We start from the raw sequence: 24,149 nt of genomic DNA on the forward strand, positions 1-24,149 counted from the left end.
AGGACATACATTTGTGATCCTGCAGTTGGTTGGGCCACACTCTGTTGTGTGCGTTCCTGTGTCTTTTTGCTTCCATCGATGTGGCTTTCTGGTATCACCATTAGGGCTGAGTGCAGAGTGGCCATTGAGCAGCTGCCACTCCACGACGGGGGGAGGTGTAGGTATGCCTGGTTGCCACATACCCAGTACGTGTCCATAAGGGCCGCAGTCCCTTTTCTTAGATCTGGGATAGTGAGGGTTTTGTTGCACTTCTTGTTCGTCCCCATGGACGTTCTCCCCTCTCCTTTGAAACATAGTTCATAGTCTATTTCATTCTGCAACTTGAAAGGCTTTTCGATGGGCGTAACCCAGGTTAGTTTTGAAATGTGTTCCTTCCATACGGGTGTGCACGTTTCTTCTATCCATTGCAATTTCTCCGGTGCCACACCCCTCAGTGCTTCAGCTTTACACATTACTTCTTCGTTTTTCCACTTGTTATCAGAAAAAAGTGTCCCTTCGATTGCAAAAAATGGTTCTTTCAGACATACAACCCCTGATGGTTTTGGGTAACACGTTTTCTCGTTCTGCAGCATTTGAAAAGTCACTTCATGTGCCTGGAAGGTGTTCTTAATTCTGCACAACGTGAGATGAAGGAGACACTGGGCATCTATAATCGGCAACTCTTTGGGTAACAGTACTTTGGGTGTACCTGATGCGTGAGGGATGAGGGAGCAAACATAACAGCTCTCGTTTGTTGTTTGTTTAGCTGTGGAACTCATGTCTGCATACCACTTATTTGTTTGGTGGGGGTGTCGTGGGTCTTCCATCTTATCTAGACCTAGCCCATAATACTCATCATACTTCCTCCTCCCTGCTTCCCTCTTCCGTCTATTGTTCTTATTCCTCATATACTTCCCGATTCCCTGGGCAAGGGACAAACTAGACCCCCCTTTCTCATTCCCGCCCCCCTTCACCCAGTCATCATGTAATATTTCATGTGTTTTTCTCATTCTTTGATTCTCTATGGCCGTGGGGGCAGGTTGGCTGGTGGGGGTATTATACAACCAGGATATGGCAGAGGGGTTTCGGTCATTTAAGCTGTGAGCATTGTAATTAGACATCTCGGGTGGGGACAGTGTGTTATTTTGCCTTTTACCCTTTGGCCCTCCATCTTGTGAGATAACAACAGTGGATGACGTAGTATAGTAGCCCCACACAAGTTTAGTCCCGTCCCATATCAAAAAATCACCTTCCCGTGTAGTTGCATTGACACTGGCAGTTGTATTGGTCCCAGTAGTTGTGTTGCTCCCTCCCCCCTCGTTCATCTCGATAGAGATGAACGCTATGAACCAGTATGTAACCAGACCAAATAATAATGTGAAAAACAATACAATGCACGCAGATAGTCCACATTCATATGAATATATACATTTCACAGTTAACCACTCTCTAATTCTAGTAAATCTATCCGTTGCAGGCCGCCCGTTAGATGCCATGGAAGCTCCTGTTTTAAGATATAAAAGTGCATTGAGTGCATACATGTAAACATTTTGTTAGCACCATCAGTGCCAATATACATGTGACGGGGAATGGAAAGGGGTGGGGAGACAGGGAGGGGTATTCACAGACAAGGGTGTATACATGCTATAATTTGGCATTCCATTAACCACACATATATATGTATATTTGTATATACAAGCAACCAGGTAAAAGTTAATATCTTTATCAGTTGTACACTTATTCACGTTTAGCACCAGCACATACACATAAGTTCATATTCAGTCATTCTGCTCAGTCGCATTGTTTGCTGTTGTCTGTGCCTCCTCATCTACCTCCTCTTGTACGTTGCTATATGCTTTCCGTACGTCGGTCAAGTGCACCCAGTACCTCAATCCTTTAACCTTCACTGCCGTGGGCGTACAAAATATTACTTCGTATGGGCCATGGAATCGTGGTGCATTCCACCGACGTACAAAGCTTCTGACATAAATCCAGTCGCCTGGCATCAGCTGTAGCTGTTGCCCCGGCTCCGTAACAGCGCCTGTTACATTTCCCTCTTCTCTAGTGAAGGGTGGGGACAACTGCTTTGCTATCATGCGCGCTGCCCTTGTCAATTTCTTTAAATAGTCTGTGAACTCTTCTCCCAATATCGCGGCGCTTCTGTGCGCGTCTGAGTGTTCGAGCAGTGGTGAATGTGCTGTGTTCATCCGTCTCCCAGTCACGATCTCGTGCGGGGACAAATGGTGGTCTTTGCTTGGCTGGTTTCGTAATTCAAATAGCGCAAGCGGTAGGCAGTAAATCCAATTCTTTTTTAATGAGAAGCATAGTTTTGATAACCTGCCCTTCAACAGTCCGTTCATCTTTTCCACTACGCCATTACTTTGAGGATGATAAATTGAGCATAATTTATGTTTTATTCCCAACAATGTAGTCACTTCCTTAAAAAGCTCATTCACAAAATGAGTGCCATTGTCTGAGCGGATCACATCACAAATTCCCCAGCGCGGGAATACTTCCCTTACTAGGAACTTGGCGGCGCTCTTGGCATCCGGTCGTGCGCAAGGTCCTGCTTCCACCCACCTCGAGAATGGGCACACAACCACGATCATGTACCGTGCGCCATTACACCTTTCCCCCATGTCTGCGTAATCTATATGCAGTTCCTTGAATGGGCCAATGGGTTTAGGAATGGTTCCCCGTAGAGTGCGTAATGTCATCCCTGAATTGTATATTTGGCATGTTGTACATTCCATTGCCAATCAAGACACATGCTCCTGGAGACAGGGCACGAACCATTCTTCCTGTATTTCTGCTGCGATGTGTTGTTTGGTGTTATGTGCAGGGAAGTGTAGCTGTTGAAATGCAATCTCTAGTAGCTGAATTGGCATTACCACCTTCCCTGAGTTATTTTGCCTCCACAGCAGGTCTGTTCCGGACTTGCTGCACCCTCGTTTTGTCCACATTAATTTTTCCTCTTCACTGGCTCCTTCTTGTAATTCTATTATTTGTGGTACAGGCATCATATTATATCCTTCTGCGGGCTCGTCGTTTCTCTTGTTCTTAATCATGTACTCACCTGTGTCATTTTTCTGAAAATAGGAAGCCTCCTTGGCGGCAGCGTCCGCTGCCGCGTTCCCTAAAGATACAACATCTGTGTTGGACGTATGTGCTTGGCACTTTACTATTGCTACTGCAGTGGGGTGTTGCAGGGCCTCAATTAACTCTTTTAACAATTCTGCATGCTGTACAGGTGTTCCATCTGCCCTCCTAAAGCCCCTCCGCCCCCATCTTGCTAAGCCTCCATGTACTGTCGTTGTCATGTAAGCTGAGTCTGTGTATATTGTCACTGCACAACCCTTTGCTGCATGTAGTGCTTCTATGAGCGCAATCAGTTCTGCTGCCTGTGCGGAGTAATGTGATGGGAGGCGGTATTGTACCAGTGTTTCATACTCACCGTCTTCTAACCTCACTACTGCCATACCAACGTGTTTTTCTCCCGTGTCCACGTCAATTGATGCGGACCCATCCACAAAGTACACTTCCCCTTCGCTTAAAGCGTTCTCACACACCACTGTCTCCTCCCCTCTTTCTCCTGTGTAGGTTGCGCAATCGTGGTTCTGCATGTCTTCGAGCGTGCACGCTTCTGTAATGAATGTGGCGGGGTTCACTGTCTTGCATCTCACTATATGGATGTTGGCACTGGACAATATAATCTTGTAGGCTGTCGCCCGCTGTGTGGTCAGTATGCTTTTTGATCTCTCTAGTATTGCGAATAATGAATGTTCCACAAACAATGTCACCGGGCAACCCATTACTATGGTGGCACTTTTCTCAATCGCGAACGCGGCTGCAGCGAGTGATTGCTCGCACGCGAAATGGCCCTGCATCACGGCATCTAAAGTACCACTATAGTAAGCCAATGGCTTGTGTCCTAAGGACGTTTTTTGTGTCAGGACTGCTGTCATCAGTGTTTCCTTGCAGTGTGAGAATAGGTAAAACTCGCGTCCATAATCAGGGTTTGCGAGTACTGGGGCGCTTGAAATCAAATCTTTTAATGTCTGGAAAGAGGAACTCATTTCTTCCGTCCATTCCATCTTCCTGTTCTCCTGTTGGGCCACCTTTAATGCTTGTAATAGGGGCCTGGTGTATGCCGCATAATCTAATATCCATGCTCGGCAGTAATTGCACATTCCGAAAAATTTCTGCATGTCTTTTACTGTTGTGGGTTCTCTTACTGATCTTATGGCTTCTACCCTGTCTGGTATTATTCTTTTCCCATCTCTTGAAATCAGCTGTCCTAGGTACAGGACCTCTGTCAGACAGTATTGTAGCTTTCCCTTGTCCACTTTGTACCCCTTGTTGGCCAGCAAAGTCAGTAATGTTATGGAATCTGCTCTGCATGTCTCTTCGTTTCGTGCGCAGACTAGTAAATCGTCTACGTACTGAATAATGGTGCTCTCAACTGATAGATTTCCTAGGTCTTCATGTAATACGCGATTGAAGATGCTCGGGCTCTCGCAGTAACCCTGTGGTAATCTGCAATGCTCATACCTTTTACCCCCCCGTGTGAAGGCGGTAAGGTATCTACTCTCTTCAGCCAGGGGTATGGAGAAAAATGCGTTTTTCAAATCTACTACTGTGAAATGTGATGCCTCTTTCAGGATGCTGCATAGTATTGATGCCGGGTTCGGCACTAGAGGGAACTCCTTCTGAATTACATCATTGAGGGGGCGTAAGTCCTGTATCATCCTCCAAGACCCCCCTTTTGCTTTTTTGATTGGATAAATACAAGTGTTACATGGGGAGTTTGAAGGCACTATTATCCCTTGTGCTAGTAGGGCATTTATTGTCTCTTTTATCCCTTCTTCAGCTTCACGAGACAGAGGATACTGTTTAACTTGTGGTAAAATTGCTCCTTGCTTTAGCTTTATTACCACAGGCTGTACTCCATGCAACAGTCCCACATCATGGGGGCCTGTTGTCCATAAGTTGTTTGGTACAAGCCTCATGTCATCATCAAAAAAGGACGGTGGTGCTCCTACCACTGTCATCAATTGGACGGGGGTCTCCCTTGCATGTATTAAAATGTCACAGGGCATCTCTATTTCCATTACTATCTCACCATCCCCTTCCGTGTCTGAAAAGAGATCCTCATCTGTCACCTCTCGCAGGGCGATGTTGGCGTTTGTGCACAGCACTGTGCGCCACTCACACCCTTCCTCGTCCACTCCAATCACAGCGATTCTCTTGGCTGACACTTGCACAGCGTGCAAGTCTAACGATACCACTGATCCTGGTGCTGTGTTGGGACATACTATGGGGCGGAAGAGGAACTCCGCCGGAATCTTCCAGTCCATGCTTCTTAGCTCGGGAATTATGAGGGCCAGAGTCTTCAGCCCTTTGATAAACATTTCCTCATTTTGTGGCAGCCCTCGTATTTCTTGCGTGGTTGTGTAGGCTTGCACTACCAACATCGCACGCAAGGGGCATATCCCGGGTGTGGAACACACTATCCCTCTCTCGGTAAATGATATGGTCATATTGAGTTTACTCAGGAGATCCCTCCCTAGCAAGTTAATTGGGGAATGTTCGTAATACAATAAGGGTGCCTTCACAGTCTTACCCCCCACTGTTACATCCAAGGCTTCTGTGTAAGGAACTTCAACTACAGCCCCAGAGAACCCCTGCGTCTCTAACTTCCTGTTAGATAACGGGAATCGGCCTTCTCTGATACATGATTTCTCCGCTCCCGAATCAACCATGAATATAAACTGCTTGTCTCCTATTTGCGCCCCTACCAATGGTTCCTCTGCTGCATTGTAGGTGGTGGATAGAACTGGACACGCAAGTGTTCTCTGTGGGCTGTCCTATGCGGGGTATCTCGTCGCCCCTCCCTCACTAAAGACATTCCCTGAAACTACTGACATGCCGCTGTAAGGTGCTGGCGCGGGGGCCCCGTTTGCTGTTGTCGCGAAAGGGTTACCTGGCGTGTATTGCATACTGTCATTGTTTTGGGGGTGGTTCTGTGTCCTGTACTGGTGTCCCTGTTGCTGGCCCGTGGTACCCTGGCCGGGGTTTCTTAGTTGCTGCTGTCCCATTGGGAGACCATATGGGCTTCCCGGGTGTGGATGACCATAATTCTCCTCCTCTTGGAACCCATTGTTTTGTCTACTTCTGCACTCCCTGGAGTAATGTCCCCATCGTCCACAGTTCCAGCAACTCCCCTGGGGGCCCCTGGGACCCTGCCATCCATTTCCTCCCATTCCCCCATACCCCTGTCCGCCCCCTCTCCGGCCCCTGTACCCACCTCGTCCCCCTCGAGGGGTCCACTCTTGCCACTGCGGACTTCCACCTTGCTCCTGCTCAGTCCACTGCCGCTGTGCTGGTCCTGCCCAATTAGTTGCCACCCTTCCTTGGAGTGCTATCAGCCCCTCCTCCTCCTCATCTCCCTCTCTACTGTGTGGGAGCGCGGCTACTGCTGCTGCAACCTTCACTAACTTTGACTGTACTAGCTTCGCCTCGTCTGCCAATCTTTTCTGCGCCACCTCCTTCTCCCTCTCCTTGATTCTTTTACAATGGTGTACTATTATGCTCTGAATTTCGGGCCATCCCTTTGCTTCAATACCTGCTATCTTGTCAAGCGCCTTCTGCACTTCCTTTGGGAGCCCTCTCTTTATAATAAAATAAAACAAAGATGTCGATTGATACCAGGGCGTGCCCGTTTCTGCTCTCCACATCTCTTGGACCCGAAAAATGTAATCCATAGCCTCCTCCCCGTCATTCATTGTACACTGCATCACTGACTGCAAGTCCGGTGTATCTGGGAATGTTTCGCGTAAGGCATCCCACACCCTGGCACGCACTGTGTTAAAGGATGCCCCATCATGGCGGTCACAGTCTAACGTTACTCCCGGGAAACCGGCCTTAACCCATACCCTTTCAGCCTGATCGCCTACTGCTGATACGAGTAGACTTTTTACATCTCCTATGGCTAGGGGTACCCCGGCAGTATGTTTCTCAAAGGCATATATCCACTTACTTGCCCCCCCTGACAACGGGGGCAATAGCTTTAATAAATTGGCTTTATCCATCTGCGCCCATGGGATATAGTTAGGCCTCCCTCCTCCCCTGTGTATCAACGGGAGCTGTAGCCTTCCTTTTGTCGTTCCGTCCGGACCCGTTTTGGCTGCTGATGTTCCCAGTGATGCCATTTTTCCCACTCTGTTCCTTAGTCGCCCCGTCCACTCATCATCCAGGGTTCTCAGTGAACACGTACCTTCCTCCCCCTCGCTTCCCCCTCCTATCGCCATACTCAACCTGTCGCTTTCTTCTACCTCGTCCCTTATATCACACAGCAACTCCTCTCTAATTCCCCCCCGCCTTTCTTCGCTTGCAACATCTCCCTCTCCGGGCCCTACTTCTATTATTCGTGTTGGTTCTTCCTCAATTCTGAACAAAATCTCGCCCTTTTTCCACCCCTCTTCGGGCTTTCTATTTTCACCTAGCGCTCTGGACGTACGCCCTGATCTAGTTGCATCTAGTGCTGTTCGTTCGCATATGTCTTTTATCCTCGAGAGCTCATCCTTTGCTATCGTCAGTCTTGATTCTAAATCATCTGTGAGCTTCTCTATATCTACCCTTTGTGCGCCTGCCTGGGCTCGCTCCCTCGTGCTTTCATATGGCAGAGGTGCCGTGGGGCGGTGGGGTGTATCATCTTTAGGGGGAGGTATGTAAGTGGGGTCACTGTACCCCTCTGCGGGCACAGGCTTCTTTATTATCGGGTACAAACTTATTACCTCTACTGGTGGCGTTACACTTGAGCCTTCTTTGACATCTCTTTGTATTAGTAATGGATTGTCTGTGGTGGACGGGAGATCAGCATTTAGTGCTGGTGTCTTAGGCGGTGGTATCTCTTCAAATAACCTCCAGAGATCCAATATTTCCCTCCTATTTTGCAGCTGCTTTCCTTTGTATTTTAGAAAAATGCATGTGGCCACCGTATCCAGAACACTTTTATCAAACAACCCTCCCTCGGGCCAAATCTGAGGTAACCCCTCCCCCTTAAGCTCGATCACCCATTGGTCGTGATATTTTTTAATCCGCTCCACATATCCCGGGAGATTCTTACAAATATGTGATAAGGGTGTTTCAGCCCCCATCTCTGTGCCCTCCTAATGCTGGTGTGTCTCAGTGTGTTTGCAACTACAATGTAAATGTAGTATCAATATTATCCTTTAAATTTTACTTCACACTCGATGTTGGGTCCCTTTGGGTTCTTCCCCTCCCTGACTGCACAATACAAAAATGGCCGTACTCAATGTCTATTCTGTTCTCTTTGAGGGTCACATACAAGAGCAACCCATCCTTTTATTGTGACAATGTCAACCTAGAAATCAAAAAGGTACTCACTCACTTCACTATAAAAAAAATGTTATCCGACCACACTTATCATAACCATTTAACTATTATGCATTTATAACCGCTCACACACTCACAACATCAAAATCTCTTCTATCACATACGAGGTGCACACACCTCTTGGCACCATTCACCATTCAAGCTGCCCTCCCTTTCCTCCCTAGCCGGCTGTCCCTGTTCGTCTTATTTAAATATCTAGATGCGTATATATATATATATGTAGATATTAACCTGTTTTTCCCCCTTCTAATAGGACTCTTTTTCTCTTACTGTTTCCCTAAGTTTGTGCTAATCACAGTTCTTTATTCTCCCCCCCCCTACCTTTAAGAAAGGAAAAAAGTAATAGCGGTCACTAATGTACTCTCAGTGTCCCCTTTTGCTGAACACTTTTATTTTATACTCCACTTCTTCATATATTCCCAGTACTAGTCAAGATAGCACATGCGGCGCCGCCTTCCACCCCCTTTCGGAGCTAGGTTCCCGTCACTTTTATCTCTTATTCACCTCTTAATCCTAATGGCCATATGCAAAGAAAAAGCAAGGAAAATTTAAGATGATCCTTAGTAGATCTGCGTACCCCCTTTTCGTTTCCTGTCCTACACTTCACTCCCCGCTCCCTTTAAGATCGCTCGCACTCAGTACTCACGTGCCCGTCTTGAACCGATAGTCTCCGAAACTGGGTCCGTCCAGGCAGTGTCGCCGTCAGCTCAACAGTCAGCCCCGGCTCCGGCGAGCGGTACTCAAAGGGGATTTTTCAACCGGGATCCCGTACCCCCTCTCTATTGAGTGCGCACTTCTTAGTGTACCGGTCGCCGTTGGCGGGCAGCCTCCCGGAGCCGGCTCACCGTGCGTATCCCTTTTCGACCGGAGATTCTCGTGCCAAAAAGGGGACGGTTATAAGGAGTTAGGAAGAAATAAAAATCACGCTATCGGGGTCACCACTGAAAGCAAGCGTCCCCAAACAGCACGATCCTCCCCGCAATGAGAGACAATGAAGGACTCTCCCAAAATGGGAATAAGGCCAAGACAGAGTGTGGGTGAGCGTAAATGGGAGTTTATCAATCAGAATTGGGCATGCAAAGAACTCTGCAAACTCCGAGAGCGCTCTGTCTGACAATCGCAAAGACAGGCGTATATATTTACAAAAAACGTCATCAAAACCTACATACTATAGGGGGCACAAGTTCATTGGGATTGGGTGGCGACGACTAACTATAGGTGCTGCTGCGGCGTGGTTGGTCTTGGCTGGAGGACGTCACTGGTCACCCTCGTGGGTTGGGCTGGGCCTGGCAGGTCGGCTTGAGTTCATCCGGGCGGTGTTGGTGTGCCAAGGCGGCTTGTGGCAGAGACGAATGCCTTTCCTGACTTACTTGCCCTCAGCCATGCACACCACAGTCATTCACTCATTTACAGTGTTATTCTCTTTAGTAAATCTTCCAATAGTTTATGTTATAGGTTAACGCAACACAGGAGGAATGCACCTTGTGAGGGGTCTGGAGGTAATATATCGAGGCCTGGTTACTCGTGATCTGTTGACCGGGACCATAGGTCGAGGGGCTAAGCTTCGGGGCCTGGGACGGATGGTACAGGTCTTTCTGTCTTGTTAGAAGTTGTTATGGATGTTCCGCTGTGTGTTGTAGACGGTCCGGTGGGCTGTGGGGTTTACGAGGGGGCGCGTGAGTTTAGACAAAGGTTTACTGCTTGTGTTGTAAATAATGCAGGTGGCTAGTTGCGGCCTTGGGTGCTGCAGTGGGGCTACAAATCTTTGAAGCGGCTCCAGTCTGGTCGGGGGAGGTGGGATAGCGCAGAGCGGGCCTCTGTTCTCATGTCTTGGCAGCCTTCGCAGGGTGGGAGGGGGAAATGGCCTTGTACACATTCACAGAGGTATCTCCCTCGTGTGTTGCTGAATGTAGGTAAAGACATCACAAACATTTGAACACTTTCTATAATACTTATTCAGAATCGCTTCAAAACATGCATTTAAACTTTGCTGGATGTTTCTCGATTATATCCAGTCCGCGCACCATATTTGTACATTATGTTCTAGCAGCTATAGTATTTTAGTTACATGCATGTACATTTGCAGTGAATGAGGTAGTACTTGGGTCGGTGGAGTACATAGAAAACAACCCGCCACTGTACGTGACGGTGGTGGCACATAAGGGGCTCAGACATACACACATGATAAGTGCATTCTCGCGCATCCTTTGCATGAGCTTATAGTATAATTGCATTCGCTTTCTCGTGTACTCTAGCAGCATTAGCTTAGTTATGACGCAAAACCATGGGAGGTAGGTTGCCCAGTGATACGTGCAACGAACAGGTCCCTTGAGCGTTCCTTTATTATTGGTATCCACCTGTAATGGTGTGCGCTCACCATTGCTTATATCATGGGAGTATGCTCTTTTATTTTAATACATTCTACAGACGTATGTAATATAAGAGGCTCTGTGGAAGAAAGTATACTTTGCAAGTGGTCTTGGCATTACTATATACACATATATTAAGACTGTCGGCCATCAGATGACCATTTCACCGTTCTTCTCATTGTTCAGGCCTGATGGCCGGGTCATGCTGATAGTGATGGTACACTGCGGGAGGTGAACTGTTACAATGTTAGCGTATTGCGCTAGCTCATGTCCGTCTTGTTCGTGGGAACGTGCTCGCAGCGGATCTGCCAGGGTGCTGCGGCAACAGGGATGAAACTCTCCAAGGGTGGGGGCCGCGCTACAGTGCACGGAGCTCACACCATCTTTACCAGACGAAAAATGGTTTCTGGGCCTAGCTAAATTTGTGTTGTAATCAATACATGTGGGCATTCGATACGTGTGGGCAATGTCTCCAGTGGGTGAGCCCTCCACCACCTGGGACCGGGTGGCATGAGGGAACGCCCAATGGGCCATAGCCCTCACCTGGGGAAGAAACGCAGGCGAGAGGGGTCTCCTGGACCAGTCCTCCCCTACAGAGGCTAAAATTAACTATTTTCAATATTATGTTCAATCTAGAGCTACTCACCAAAGACTCCTCAACTCTGCATTAAACAAAGAACTTGCACCCAACACTTTTTTCAGTTCCTTCCTTGTTTTCAACTCTTAACTTTAATTTCCTACTTTAAATTCAGAAATTGACAATACCAGATCCCCTCTAATGGGTTTGTCTTCTTGAAGTCCTTCTGGGTCCGCTGTTAATTGTTCTACTGTTCTTGATTCCAATCAGCCTTCTTTCTCCTTTACTTCAGTGACTGAGACTAATGTAGTTATTATGGCCATCTCATTTTCCCATCCAACAGCTGCACCCTCAATCATTTGTTTGCATTTCTGATTAAATCAATTTTTCCATTGTTTATTCCTTTTCTAACTTCTCTTTTCAAATGTTCTCTATTGTCTCTCTATTGACACTATTACTCTTCTAAAAAACTCTCTTAACCCTGATGATTGTTGTAATTTCTGCCCTATTTCCTTTTTACCCTATTTAAAATAATTCTTCTCCCTCCTGCTCTATCTGGCTTTCGTCATGGTTTCGCTACCGAAACTCCCTTCTCTCTGTTTCTTACTATATTCTTCAGACTCATTATCACAAACTCTCTTCTATTCTTTGTCTACCAGATCTAGTGCTCCCTGTGAGACTGTGGTTCACTGTATTTTTCATAATGCACTGTTATCACATGGTGTTTCCAAATCTTCTCTTTGCTGGCTATCTGTCTTATCACTCTTTTACTGTCTCTTGGAAGAGCCCCAATTCTCAGTTTTTTCCTCTTTATTATAGTGTTACGCAGGGTTTTGTTCTGGGTCACCCATATTCTCTGTCTATATAACTTCCAATTATGTTCTTATATTCTTGTTTTCGGTTTCCAAGTTCATCTATGTGACCAACAACACTCAGATTTGCATCTCCTTCCCCTCATTTAGCTGTTTTCATCACTGTCTTTCATCTTGTCTCTAAACTGTCAAATCCTGGATGGGCTCCCAATTTGTTGCAATCCCAAAAAGCAGACATTTTATTTATTCCTGCTAATCCTTCTATTGCCCTCTTGAAATATTTCTTTTACTCCATTGACACGTTCTGTAAATTATCAGGATCGCAATCTTAGATACCTTTTTTATTCTTCTTTTTCAGTGCAACCGCAAATCGTATCCATCTTTTCAATCATGCTGATTTCACTTCTTTAATAAAAAAATATATATTTTCATTGACTTACCTTTTCTTCAACCAAAACCCTGAATTACTGTTGTTTCCTAAATGTCGGTTTGCCTAATTATGTGTTGCTTCTTCTACATTCTATCCTTTACTCTGTTGTTTGTATTCTCTTCTGACTTCCTTGGTCCACTAGCATTTCTCCTTACAAAGCCTGATTCCATTGGCTCCCAATTTGATAATGTTTTGTGTTCCACTGTTCAAGTGTAGTTTTCAACTGTATCGATACCTTTGCTCCACCTTATTTATGCTCTTTCACAATAAAGGACAAAATGGTGCTAAAGCAAATACTAGTCAATATGCCTATAACAATACATAATGATGGATTTGAATGATGAAATATAACATTATCCTGAATGTATGTATTCAACTATCACTCATGCATTCAACACATTTCTCAACATTGTCCAATTAATTGCAAAGAGAGCTTCGAAATGGTGATCAAAACTCGAAAAATAAAGAAAAGCACATAAAAGATTGAACAATACATGTTTAACAAACACAGCATAGTATGTTATCAAAACAGGGAAGCACAAAACTTTAAAGTTAGAAATGACAACGTTTACCAACCAAGAATTTTGAAATGCAGATTCAGAATGACCATGTGTGCTATTGTATAAACATTACAAGCAAGAACCCGCGAATCAAAAATACACTTGCAACCACAGATTATTACACCTAAATCCTGATAGGACACATTAAATGACATGTATTATTATTATTATTAGAAATATTATTAGTATTATTATTATTATTAATAATAATATATTTGTATAGTGCAAACCTACATTGGCAGCAATGGAGCCATGTATAGGTCTCTTAAGAACTCTAGGCTAGCTGCAAGCAGACAGCATTCAGTAGGCTGCTGATCACGTTGCCAGGCCGTGCAAATCAGTTTCTCTGCCTGCCACTAGTTTTTGTGACTTCCAGGCCTCTACTTCAGGACGCTAAGCCAGCTCCAGGCAGACAGGAAGGAGTAGGCTGCTCGCCATGTGATCAGGTCCTGTCACTCAGTTGTTCCGCACACCACCTATTTTACCAGTCCTCATTAGGTGTCCTTGTGATGCTCGAAATGCATTGAAAGGACACAGCCTCTGTATCCTTGTACTTTATTGCTTTTTATCATGTGTTCTTACTTGTTTTCCACACAGGAGTTCATCTGGGACTCGTGGAGGTGCGGCTCTTCCTGTATTTGGTTTGGTGAGCAGACCCTTGGGATATCCTTGTGGCACGCATGCTTGGGTGTACAACCCTTTACTCCTAGTGTATGTTTTTGGGCACCTGTGTGTGGCCCACAGAGCAGGGTACGGGCTGGTGGCAGCCCCGTGCTGAATTGACAGGTGCCCTGAACGTCCTCCATTTTGGGATGCTCTGGCCCTGTCATTGGAATCAGTGGATTCCTAGAGGAAACAAGATGGCCCCTGTGGCCTCTTGTTTTCTATCACCTGTTAGCTTACTTTTCCTGAAGTCCCAGGAAGCCCTGACTCTCTTCATTCCCTCTGACTGGCTGTTATGTGGAAGTTCCATATATGGTGTTGTGGGGAAGTCCAGGCCAGACTGGCTGGAGTCTTCCCAATGACTGTATGTTGTGGGTACGCCCGTGGGGTGGGACCTGGGTGAATGGAGTGTGTGACGAATATGCATTTCATGTTGTGGGTATCTAGTGTCTCGTGTTTGACACAATGACAGAGACATCCCTGCCCGAAATTGGTATGAATGCAGTGGTTAGTGCTGAATGGCAGAGTGCTTGTCCGAATCCACACTCTGGGTTGTGAGTGTGTGGATGGAGAAGAATGGCCTGAATGCACTGTGCACCTGATTGGCTGCCTGACTGCCAGAATGCCCTTCTGAATGATTGGTTGGTTGTCTGAGTGAGAGCCAGCAGAGTGAATGGGAGATAAACAGTATATTTGGGGGCCTCTGACTGCTTTCCGAAGCTAAAGTTGAAACTGATGCTTAACTTTGAAGCCCATTGGAAGAAGAAGAACTGCTGCGGCTGTCCTCCGGTAATCAAAAAGCTGCTGTGCCTTCAAGTAACTGATCCAAGAGAGGACCTGGCTAGGAGACCTCTTCCTGAGCTACGAGGGACCATTGTGCACCAGCTGATCTTTGCCAAAGCTCCCTGGTAGACAGACCTACAAAAGGCTGCCGACCGGAGAGGGGGACTGCCGACGAGAACCAAGAGTAGCACCAGACAGCTGTCCACCATCACCGGCCGCCGTCACCGACCGGAGCCACAGTGCTCCCTTTGCCAAAGAAAATTTGATCCAAGTGCTCCCTTGTTCACCCTCGTTGACCGTTTTTGTCCTGCCGGAGAAAATCAAGGCAGCCGACAACCGAGGAGAATCCGCCGGTGAGTTTCTCGCCATCTGAGATGCAGACAAAGCTACTGAAGCCAGCTGTGGTCACGCACCATTCGCCAAAGCCAGACGCTGATGACTGGACGCCCTTGCTGGGCCAACGTTCTTCATTGACTCATTGCAGCAACAAACACTTGTTGTTGAGGTGCACTGCACGCCTCTTCTTCACAGGACGTTCACAAGCTTTCATCAATGAGCACCCCGAAGAACAAAGCTGCTCGCTCTACGACAACACTCACCTCTTTCTTCACCCAATCTCGATGACCCGCGGCTCCTGCCTTAAAGGGAGTGCACTCAAGATGGGCCTGTTGACGACTCACTGAAGAACTCTACGAAACCAGGTACATTGGGGCAGTAGAACATTTATAGAAGGAGATGAGACTCTAATAGACAATACATGGACTGGGTTTGTAGTGCATATTCATTTACAGGTTGCCCATATCCTCATACAGAACTGTGCCTGACGGTAGGGGCTCAGTATTCTGCCAATTGTCTAACCAACTTGTTTTCCTCCTAAATCTATAGTTGGTACCGTTGTGCTGTGTTGATTCGTATGCTATTTGAACTGAGTACAGTTGATGCATTTTAATGGATTCACAGTAATCGTGGTACCACCTAGAACTCTGTACATTTACCATTTTAGAATTGTTGGAGCACAAAGTGTGTTATCGTGATTGTGTATATAACCTTCAACCTTATTTATATGAAGACTGTGTTTTAACTTATACTATGTGTTCCTTTGTCAGTGTTTGGGGACTACAATGTACTTAAGAACCAGCCCCCATCACCTCCTGAGAGCTAAGCCATGATTGCTCATCGTAGCTCAGGAATTGCTACCAACAATACAGAATCTTGGCTGGTGTCCTGTGTGCCTCTCCTCTGACATATAGAAAGCAGTAATACAGATACCCCCATTCAGTGTTTCTTTACACGTCCTCATCACCCGTGTCCTCAGCAAAGGACGTACGGAGTCAATGACCCCACCTGTTTGTGCCTGTTCAGTCCTGGTAGGGCCAAGGGAGACTAATTATTCTGCATTTCACCTATGAAGCAGTTGCTACTACTTTACTCACCAAAAGACTTCACCATGTGTCTCCTCCCTCCACAGCCCATCCCCACTCTCACTAGGGTTTGAATAGCCAATCGTAATGGGGAGCCGTGGCAAACTACCCTAGCAAACCTTTTCAATACAACCCTTTCGCCTATCAAACACCCACAGACCACACACACCCTCTCATGTGGATCTATGCCCATGCAGCAGTCGCTCGCACAGCAGAGATCGCTGACATCATCCCCTACTACAACTTTGATTCCCTGTTCATCACTGTAACATGGTTTACCTCACACTCCCCCCAAGTTCTCTACATCCGCCTACCTCAGAAATACAGAATCCAGCATGTGAATACCCAGCAAGGGCTTGTGGCAGACTGACAATCATCCCCAGGAGTGATTGGCCATGATCTATCATACCCTCTCCCTGAACAAGCTCTTTTGAAACACTGTCCTGTCTATCCCCATTATCGCACAAGGAATCCATCATGTTCAATCTCACCTACAGACCACCTCACAGGAGTGACTCTTTCATTGATGACATCTCCAATGTACTCTCTTGTGCCAGGTTAGCACTCTCAGACACAGCAAAATCCCTAGGATTCACCATTGACAACAACCTGCCCTTCCCGAAACACATAGCCAAGAAGGCTCAACCTGCCTGGCTCCAAATCGCCATCCTTTGCAAAATCAAACCATTGATCTCACTGCAGTACTTCTGCACCATAGTGCAGGCCCTTATGTTCCTGCACATTGATGAGGGAATTACCCTACTGACGGTGCTCACAACTACTTACGCGTTTCCTTTAAAGCAGTTTGCCATGCTGCAGCACACTTATTATGGGTGCATGGCAATTTGAATAAATAACCCCATCCTACGTAAACTACATTGGCATCCTCTCCAGGCCAGGATACTGTTCAAGACTTCATGTATCATCTACAAAGGAGTCACGAGTTGTAAACCAGCGTACCTGGTGACTAAGATCCACATGTCTGGTGGCATACACTTCTTGAGCAGCAAATTGACCAAACGGCTTGGATCACAACTTGTATGCAAGAAATGACACATAAATCATCATTTTCTTGTCAGGCACCTACCCTCTGGAACTTAATCCGATGTTGGCTTGGAATGCCCGCACAATTCTCAATTTTTGCAAATCTGTATAAACATGGCTTTTGCACCAACACCTGACCAAGCACAAATTCCCATGGACACCAAAGCCGATGGAGAGACCCCCACCTCACTGCACTGTGCTACTGTTAAAATATATCAGCACAAATGCTGGCTATCCACACTCTGAACATTGCCCCTCTGCTCTTGAGTTAGGTCAGAGCTTTAAACAATAAAATAAAATAAATAAAAAAACAGATCAATGAGCAAAATATTGGTCACTAAGTAAAATTTAGTAATAATTATCAAAGTGCAACATAAGGATGGGGGAGTGCACACGATAGCCCGAATCTACGTTACACCAAGATGATTTTGAAAGAGCCAGGTCTTTAGGTTTTTCCTAAACTTAAGGAGACCTAAAGTAACCTGGATTGCCACTAGGATGGATTTCCAGAGGACTGAAGTGTAGGATCGACTGTTTCCTCATCTTCACTTGGCCACCCAGTGTAATTTCCATTCTGGTGATGGTTTTACTACGAGATGACTGTGTAATGCCTGTTGTTTTTACTTACTTTATGAGGGGACAAGACCATCCCTTTTTGGCCAGCAGAACTTGGTGTAGTCGTATGTGAAGTAATTTGGGTTTCTCTGAAGGTTTTGATATGTGCCAAGGAGTTTCTGGGTGTTGTTGGGGCAACTAACAGATCAATATGGGATGCCTACATGCTGATATCCAGATGGTGGTCCTAGTCAAGCTGAGAACACTGATGGAGAGGAAATGGGTGTCTGAAGAATGATTGTTGGAGGGCATAGTAGGACGGTATGGCATAGAATCCCCATCATGTGCCATACCTGACTGGGCTCAGATGGTGAAGAGAGAACCAATTTGCACCCTTGTCATGGTGTTGTCAATTGGAAAACAGGCCATATGGGAGAAATACATTTGAGGTAAGGATATACAATAATGCTCACTACACCAAAAGGGACATTCAAATTAAGGACAAACAAGCGGGCAACTGCTAATCTAAAAAGCTCTATGGAGTCTGTTTTGAAACGTATTAAACGACACATGCTTTGATGTGTAGGTGTGTATCAGAATTGGAAATATCAACTATCTTCATTTGTTACATGTTAAGGAATTTCATATGAATACATAACCAAAAGTCTAAGCATCCCATGGTATGGTAAGTAAACCTAACACACACAGATTATTTGTAAAATACTCTGCATACAAGTACACAAAATAGAAGCAGACATCAAAGGAAATAATACACACCTGATTAAAACAATCGAACTCAAAGTAAATTTGCCAACATAATTCAGGACAACATATATTGACAACATGTATTATACTGCCTTTAACAATCTAGGCAAGCAGTATGGGAACAAAAAACATTTTACCATTATGATCTATAAAAGGTTAAAACCTTGAAATGTTGGGAATTACCCCATTATGGTTTTATATATTATGAAACACTAAACATAGCATAAGATAATACCAGCATTGTTATCTCATCCTCACAAATACTACCATACACAGTACACACACAATATAGTATAAATACAACTCACAACATTTGCTATTTAAATATAAAAGAATAACAGACACATTAAATCAAATGACCTCAAAACATACTTTATTTGAATAGCATCACTCAATCAAATCCAAATATACCCCTACTACCATCTTCATTTCACAGCAAACAACATACAACATTCACATCTGAAGCACATGTACACTATGAATATACACACAAACACAAAACACTATTCACGCATGGTCCTTGACAGTGCTTCTGGTAATAATTGTCTATTAAGACAGGCTATAATACAATTGGCATCAATGAATCGCAAAACATGGTCTGTCAGTGAAATACATTCTGCCTGATTACTGCTGTTGGTGAATACCATAATGGGTAATTACTGCCACTGGTGAAAATACAGCAGGCAGAATTGTAATAAAGCAGCAAAACAAAATGCTAATGGCTGTAAGGTTTTGAATTAATGATAACAAGAAGATTGGTCGTAGAGGTGAATGCAGGTTCTCTGGAATTAGCTCTGTATGTCAATTTCTATCTTAATAGTAAATCACTCTTAGGTGCACCTTGTTATAGCTATGTTACCAGGCCAAACAATTGTGAATGTGGGTTCTTATCTGGCTCTTTCCTGCTGTATGCAAGACGCATGCGTAAGGGTTCACTCATGCATTCTTCGCTGTAAATAATTGTGTATATTTTTTAGAGCTTGGCACTAGATATATAATAAGAGTGTTGGTTTTACAATGGATTACAGACGCCTTTCTTACCTTAATCAGCAATCAATCCTGTCTATCTCTTCTCTTTTGGATAACGGGTCATGTGCGTGGAAAAACGGTGCAGCGTCTTTTCGTTTCGCTAGTCAATCACCTCTGGCTCGCTCGCTGCAAACATGCGTTTGTATAAATGGGTCTGGTGACACCTTTTCACCACCTATTCCCAACTCGGTACTGGATACCTTTCAGAAAATCGTGTTAAAAGATTTTCAGAATATACAATTTCAGAATAGAAAACAATCTAATTTAACCAGCAGCGAAAAACAAGTTCTTGAAAGAATATGGCAGAATCCAGATATAATCATCAAGCTCGCCGACAAGGGAGGAGCCCTTGTTATCCTAGATCATCAAATACAAAACAGAGGTCGAATGACCACTGAACGACCAAGACACTTACCTTGAGGTCTATATGGATCCAATGGAACTAGTGCGGGAGATTATCAAAAAAACATGGGATGAAGCAGAAGCAGAAGAGATTATCACACACAAAACTAAAATGTTTTTGACTAATCTACACCCATTGATTCTGCTCATATATATCTTGCCAAAGGTCCATTAAAGCCTAGAAGACCCACCAGGACGTCCAATTATTGTGGCCAATAATAGCCTTTTGGAACCCTTGGCTCAATACATTGACAAGGTTATCCAACCCTTAACACACAGATAGATCACATATATCAAGGACACAAATAATTTTTACGGATTCAACTGGATTGAAAACTGGATTCAATAACTTTTGAAGGACGCACAGACATCATGTTCACAATGGATGTGATGAGGCTGTATACAAACATGACTCATAAGGCAGGACTGGAAGTGATGATATGATATCATATGATAGTTTATTTATATAGCACCTGTACACAATGTGTTTCAAAGCGTTTCAAGGCAAGGGAGGGAACAATGGAAAATACAATGGCATTCTTACAGGCCATGAGCAGTAAGGATGTGAAATAGCAAGAGCTATGACATAGATATGGAAGGGAGGGGGAGAGTGGGAAGGAAATGAAAACGGACAGGTGACTACCGTACTAGGCCTGATGACATTTCTGGGAGAGCCGGAGAAAACAAAAGGTGAGGGAGAGGGGTGCAGAAAGGGAGGGGAGGATCAAAACAAGTGACTATCATACTAGGCCTGACGACATTTCAGATAGTGCTAGCAGTGGTGTGGGGAGGAAAAAACAGTAATGGGAGGGTGGAGGAAACAGACAAGGTTGTTATCATATTAGGTCCAGGGACAATTCTAATAAAGTAAGTGCACAGAAGATGGTAAGGGAGGAGATAGGAAAAAGGGAGAGATGGAATGGCTTCTATTGAATACGGAAGAAGTTGTGAGAATTGAACGCATATTGATACTTAAACTCCTATCTATTGTATTAAACAACAACTACTTTATGCTTGATGATCTCTACTTTATTCAAATCTCTGGAACCTCAATGGGAACCGATATGGTGCCGAGTTACGCAAACACGTACATGACCTACCTGGAAGAAACCCAAGTCCTAAAAAATCCTAGATGGGAGAACAAACTCAAGTGTTTAGTTAGATTTATTGACAACTTGTTTGGAGTATTGAATGGGACAGAAGAAGAATTAGAAGATTTCTTCAAATGTATGGATACAATCACACCAAGGATAAAATGTACTCACAAATACAGCAGGACGTCAATAGAATTTCTAGACGTGTTAGTCTAGTTTAAATCAAACAAACTAGAGACTACTGTTTTTAGCAAAGTCACAGACAGGAGCAGTTTATTATTGGTGCCAAGTTTACACCCAAGAAAAACAATTGAAAGTATCCCACTGAGTTAGTTTGTGAGATACAGGAGAATTATATATAATGAAGAAGAATTTGACACTAAAGCATTACATCTGACAAATATGTTTTTGAAGAGAGGATACAATGAAGAACCTGTGTTGAAACACTCCACCAAAATAAAGAATACACTGAGAACAAAGCCTTAAAAACAAGTATCAAAAATATTGAGACAGAATTAGTATATGTCAACACTTACTCGCAACAAAGCAACAGTATCAAAAACATAATCAAAAGAAACTGGAATCTGCTGGAGCTGGATCCCAACCTAGCTGCCTTGTTCCCAAATCCACCATTATTTGCGTATAGCAAAAGCAGATCAATTCGAAATCATCTGATCAAATCTGATTTTAGCCACAAGAAAACTATCACAAAGAACATTAGGTGAACCATTCCATGCAATAATTGTAACTGTTGCAACAATATAATCAGAGGTAATTATATGAACCATCCACGAAAAGGACACAAAATCCCCCTATTACACACCTCGACATGTGACATCATGACTGTCATATATGGGATCAAATGCCCACGTGGGCTATACCACGTAGGTCTCACCGGCAGAAAATCAAAAATCAGATGGGGCGAACACAAATCAAACATCAGACAACAATCAGTAAAATCACCAGTATCCCACACTTTAGGGGGCAGAAATACACAATCGCACAGATTCAATTTGTAATCTTAGAACATGTGACCTAACCAAGGAGAGGGGGGACCTAGCCAAAAGACTTCAGCAAAGAGAAATGTATTGGATTGAGAAACCAGACAGCATGCACCCTGGTTGTATGAATATAGAATGAGATTTGAACTGTTATCTGTGAATCAGGAACCCACTGGTATCATAGATGTTCCACTACTAAATGATGATAAACTTGAGATTCTATAACCTGAACAATCTGAAGGTACAATGTAACCATCAAACTAAGATACAATACCACTGCATGTGCACTGGGATGCAGTATTGAATTTGGAAAATGGAAGGTTACATGTAATGTAATTAGCGTACATATGAGTACAATGTAAGATTTGCGACATATTATTTGTGATATAATCTATATACTAAAGAAAGGAGCTTTTATGCCATACCACTAGAGAATTCACCCAGAATAATTTTGATAACAGCTTCTGGATATAATGTAGGAAACGCCTGTATCATTTGTAGGAGTACATATAATGGAAGTTATTTAAAGCAACATCCCACGTAAAGAGATCAATAATTGAGAAAAACAGTTTGTATTGACTAGATACCCCTGGGTCTAAGAAGTACCACGGTGAGAAACATAACAACATCGAAGAGAACTTAGTCTGCAAAAATAATATTGTATGTAGATCATTTTTAGGGTCACCAATTAACAATAATACAATTAAAAATATAATAAAATGCAGCTACGTTCGCAACCCGTCACATGTAATAGCATAGGTGAATATGGCATTAATACATCCAAGATGGTGGACGTAAATGCATAACAACAGAATGGCACGATAGCATAAAAGATGGACTAACGCTGGGGTTGCCTAGCAATGACCCGATACTCACTCTGAGCCAAGCGAACGAGAGACCGAAAGCAAAAACGAGGACGCTGAGACGAAACTATGCCTCAATACTCTGGGTAAACCAAGAATTATACCCGAATTGTAAGCGCATTTAACATTAGAACCAATGTCACCAGACTCATTTATACAAACGTATGTTTGCAGCGAGTGAGCCAGAGGCGATTGACTAGTGAAACAAAAAGACACTGCAGCTTTTTGCAACACACATGACACGTTGTCCAACAGAGAAGAGACATGCAGGATCGATTGGTGATTAAGGTATGAAAGGCGTCCGTAATCCATTGTAAAACCGACACTATGATTATATATCTAGTGCCAAGCTCTAAAAAATATACACAATTATTTACAGTGAAGAACACATCAGTGAACTCTTACGCACACGTCTCACATACAGCAGGAAAGAGCCAGATAAGAACCTAACGATGATAAAGGTATGACAAGAGTCTTCATAGAGCCAACCATCCTGCACAAATAGATTTAATGCAATGAGTACTATGCATGATACAAGGTCTGAAAAATACCCATAATTATTTACAGTGAAGGAGAATCAATATCATCCCATGTGTTGCCTAAATTGAAACAACGCACCTGCATAGAAACATTGGTTCGGTAAGTGAAAAAAAACATGATTGTGATAATTTTTAATGAATCCCAAAACTGACTCTGATCTCCTAGTGGGACACAGCGCCTTACAAGCAACGTGTCCCACAGGAGATCACCCATTATCATATTCAGATACATCGCACAGATAACGTTACCTAAATTAGTGTCCTTTCTTTACAGAATAGACACATTATGAAATAAAGCATCCTTCACCTGTGAATTAACAAATCCTATATGATCTAACACAGAGCATCATGAATGTGCTCAGAACCAGTTCCAAGGTTAGTAATGGAGCATGTTAAGAACAACAACTAATCATCAGCATAGAATGATAACAGAGATGATTGAATTATTAAGCAAAACATATTTTTAATAGAGTTCAATTTTTTTTTCTTCTAGAAAATCAAGTAAATTCCTGATATCCTCACCTGAAGAAGGGCATATCAAGGCCTGAAACGTGTAGTGAAAGATAGGAGATGCACTAATGAGCACAAACATAATTAGAGCACCCGTACAAAATCTAATCAAGATATTTGGACGATTTTATCATTTGGATAATACACCACATGAACCATAATAGAGAGAACACATTGTGAATATATGTTGTACGAGGAAACAAACCAATTTTTGTGACTAATCAATTGTGTAATTTGAAATTGTTGATGTGACTGTACTGTAATGAAAATAATTACGGTGTTAAGAAACACCAATGGTATTACTATTTGAAAGTTGAGACTATTAATGACTAAAG

Source organism: Ambystoma mexicanum, chromosome 1q (genome assembly GCF_040938575.1).
Source record: "Ambystoma mexicanum isolate Mex_15411 chromosome 1q, UKY_AmexF1_1, whole genome shotgun sequence".
Lineage (NCBI taxonomy): Eukaryota > Metazoa > Chordata > Amphibia > Caudata > Ambystomatidae > Ambystoma > Ambystoma mexicanum.